The 4,016-nt window shown below is 34.9% G+C and overlaps 1 non-coding gene across 1 annotated transcript; it reads left to right on the top strand.

The window, feature by feature from the left end:
* The first annotated feature begins 3,593 nt into the window (after positions 1-3,593).
* TRNAR-UCG lies at positions 3,594-3,678 on the top strand. The gene has a single exon. It is a non-coding gene; the product is annotated as a tRNA-Arg (tRNA).
* Positions 3,679-4,016: the final 338 nt, after the last annotated feature.

Raw genomic sequence — 4,016 nt, 5'->3', positions numbered from 1 at the left:
ATAGTCTTAACAAAGAGGGTACAGACTATGCCATGTGCTCTGAAACAAACTTTTACAGCCAAAGACTACATGTAAGGGTAAAACATGGTAGTCTGCTCAGCATAATCCATGATGGGGATCAACTTTTTTTTTGAGAAGTTATACCAAAATCCTGGCCAAATGTGCCCAGGTATTTTATAGTCTCACCTGAGAAGTCTTTCAAGATTATCAGAGATTTCTTGTGATAACTCAAAGTACTAGTAGTCCCATCTCAAAACCTTGAGGGAAACAGTAGATCTTTTCTGGCCATGAAGAGAAATATGAGGGGACTCTCCCAGCATTTCTATACCCAGCACTTGTGATAACATGGAGATGGTAAAGTCTTCTGTTCATAAAGGGAGAGAAGAGCCCTGTATGCCAAGGGTCATAGTCATTTAAAATGCATGGTTTTGTTCTTTTCAGTTTCTTGATACACACATTTCTATGATGACACCTATTTTCTTAAGCTAAATCAGTCTCGAGATGATCAGTGATCACATGCACAGCCTCTTTTTCTGCTGCTGCTCTTAATGGTAGGTAAATCATTCTTACAAATAAAATTGATATTACTAAATTTTAACACATAGAATACATTATAAATATCCTATGAGTGATGTTCTAAGAAATAACAAGTTTTGAAACCCAAATAAGTCCTTAAATTGGCAATACCAACACATGATTCTGTGTAGTGCTATTAAACTTACTAGGATATCCAAATGTTATACTATTCAAACACTCCCCAATAATATTGACTGATGTTTTCCAACAGTTGAATATTATCTACAGACTATAGTTTTTTTTCTTCTTTTTAAGTTGTTTTATTTTATTTTATTTTATTTTGTTTTATTTTATTTTATTTTATTTTTGAGAGAGCAAGAGTGAGAGAGGGGCAGAGAGAAAGAGAGAGAGAGGTGCGAGAAAATCCCAAGCAGCCTCAGCACTGTCAGCAAGGAGATTTGGGGCTTGATCTCACAAGAACCGTGAGATCATGACCTGAGTAGAAATCAAGACTCCAATGCTTAATCGACACCCCCAGACTATAGTTTTTTATAAATATTTTACCAAAAAAAATGCAAAGAGAATAAGATGCGAAAATTGTCATAGAATATTTAAGTATGAAATTAGAAATTGATCTCAAATCCAAATTGGCAAAAGTAATATTGATTTCAATGGCAATACCAAAATAGGGAAAAACAAATTATTTTTAACATTAAAAAAGGAAATGAGTTTAAATGAAGCAGCACAAACCCTGATATCCAACTTGGAGATGCTTTTGGATGCATCCTTAAATATTCCTACCAATATTGTAAAATGAAAGAAATTTCTCTACGTCTGAAATATTTGTCATAAAACAGAGATCAAAACTACTGGAAAGGACAATTCATGTGTAGTGTGCTTTAAAATTTTTATTTTAGGATGACAGCTTTTAAATATTAAATATTTGTAGTATCTTTCAAACTGTTAGAGGGGGTTTTTTTGGCCTTTATTTGGTGCCAATGGTCCCTTCTTTTGGTGTTTTCTACTATCAAATGTTTATATCAAGAAAACATTGTTCTGTGTGTTATTGAAATGTATAATCTGTTCATAATATATCAGTTTATATAAAACAGTCATTTATTACATGGGGTAGATTTTTTGTATAGAAAACCTCTATATATATAACACCATCACAGAAATTCACTATTTATTATTATGGTTGCTTATTATTTTTAAACTCATGAATAAACTGTGAAAAAGTACAATATAAGGTTTGGCTTTGGGAATTCCTGGAAATCCCCAGGGATTCTAACTTCTCATTCTTTAATTCTAAATACTCACATCTGTCATGAATTTGGAAATTCTATTTCCTGTACATTTTAAAATAGAAACTGTATATATTTAAGGTGTAAAACATGATGATTTGACCTACATCTATATGGTGAAATTATTACTACAGTCTAGCTAATGAATGTATCTCCTTTTCATAGTCTCCATGATTTTGTTTATGGTGAAAGAATCTGAAATCTATTCTTTTAGAAAATTTGCAGTATTCAGTACAATATTATTAACTATAGTCACCGTGCTATACATTAGATCGCTAGACTTATTCTTCCTATATAACTACAACTTTATGTCCTTTAATCAAAATCTCCCCATTACCTCTCACTCCTTGACCCTAGTAATCACTATTCTACTCTCTGTTTTATATTCATTTGACTTTTTTAGATTCCACATATCGGTGAGACCACATAGTTTCTTCCTTTCTGTATCTGCCTTATTTCACTTAGCATAACACCCTCCAGTTTCATTCATGTTGTCACAAAGGGTAAGATCTTTTTTCTTTAAGGCTGAAAAATATTCTATATACATACCACAGTTTCTTTGTCCATTCATCCATCAACATATGTTTAGGTTGTTTCCATATGTTGGCTACTGCAAATAATGTTGCAATGAACATGAGAGCACAGATACCTCTCTAAGGTGCTGATTTCAGTTCTGTTGAGTATCCAGACAGGAGATTGCTGGATTATATGGTAGTTCTATTTTTAGTTTTTGAGGAACCTCCATGCTGTTTTCCATAATAGCTGTACCAATTCACATTGCCACCAACTGTGCACAAGGGTTCCCTTTTCTCCACATTCTCAACAACACTTCCTAGCTCTTCTCTTTGTGATGACAGCCATTCTAACAGGTGCAAGGTGATATCTCATTGTGGTTTTCACTTCCTTTTCCCAGATGATTAGTGATGTTGAGCGCCTTTTCATGTACTTGTTGGCCATTTGTATGCCTTCTGTGGAAAAAATATCTATTCAGTTCCTTTGCCATGTTTTAATTGGGTTGTTTGTTTTTTGGTATTGAGTTGTAGGAGTCTCTTATATAGTTCAGATGTTAACCCCTTGTCAGATCTACAGTTTTTCCTGCTCATTTACTAATGCCACACAATGCATCAGAAAGTTTGCACAAGAGTCTAACCCATTTGTTCAGGTGAACTTTATTTGCATATGGGTATATAATAGGTGTATGGTCTTACTATATACTACCTATCTGAAGAATTCACTGGAATTGAAAAATTACTTTCTGAAAACTAGAATTTTCAGGAAATTCTTTCAAGTGGCCAAATATTAGTACTACTTAGTGATTATACAAAATAATTAATAACACATTATATTTCAATGTTTGAGATTTTGAAGAAGGTAAAATTTTCTGATGAGTTTTTTTTTTAATTTTTTTTAATGTTTTTATTTATTTTTGCGACAGAGGGAGATAGAGCATGAGCAGGAGAGGGACAGAGAGAGAGGGAGACACAGAATTGGAAGCAGGCTCCAGGCTCTGAGCTGTCAGCACAGAGCCCGATGCGGGGCTTGAACCCACAGACTGTGAGATCATGACCTGAGCCGAAGTCAGATGCTTAACCGACTGAGCCACCCAGGCGCCCCTCTGATGAGTTTTTTTTTAACAGTTTAAGAAACTTTATTCATGAATTCCTCCATTATGATGTCATCATCATGGATAACAACATGGATTCTGCTAGAAAGAAAAGCACATTCTTCATAGCAGATAAAGATGTGGTTTAAGAAATACTCTTGTTCAGGGGCGCCTGGGTGGCTCAGTCGGTTGAGCGTCTGACTTCGGTTCAGGTCATGATCTCGTGGTCCGTGGGTTCGAGCCCCGCGTCGGGCTCTGTGCTGACAGCTCAGAGCCTGGAGCCTGTTTCAGATTCTGTGTCTCCCTCTTTCTCTGACCCTCCCCTGTTCATGCTCTCTCTCTGTCTCAAAAATAAATAAATGTTAAAAAAATTTTTTTTTAAAAAGAAATGCTCTTGTTCAAATTATAAACACATTTTCTCATAAAAACTAAAATGAAAAATTATTTAGCAAAGCAGATGAGTCCAGTTGATGAATCTACATAAGGCTAGGGGTGCTACTGAGTTAATATTTGTCACTGTGCACTGTAATTTATCATAACTTTATTGTAGCCCCCTTGCTAGTAGGATCTCAAGAACAGTGACTAACTGCTCT

The sequence above is a fragment of the Panthera leo genome, chromosome B1 (genome assembly GCF_018350215.1).
Source record: "Panthera leo isolate Ple1 chromosome B1, P.leo_Ple1_pat1.1, whole genome shotgun sequence".
NCBI lineage: Eukaryota > Metazoa > Chordata > Mammalia > Carnivora > Felidae > Panthera > Panthera leo.
This window is presented reverse-complemented; position numbering and strand designations above follow the sequence as displayed.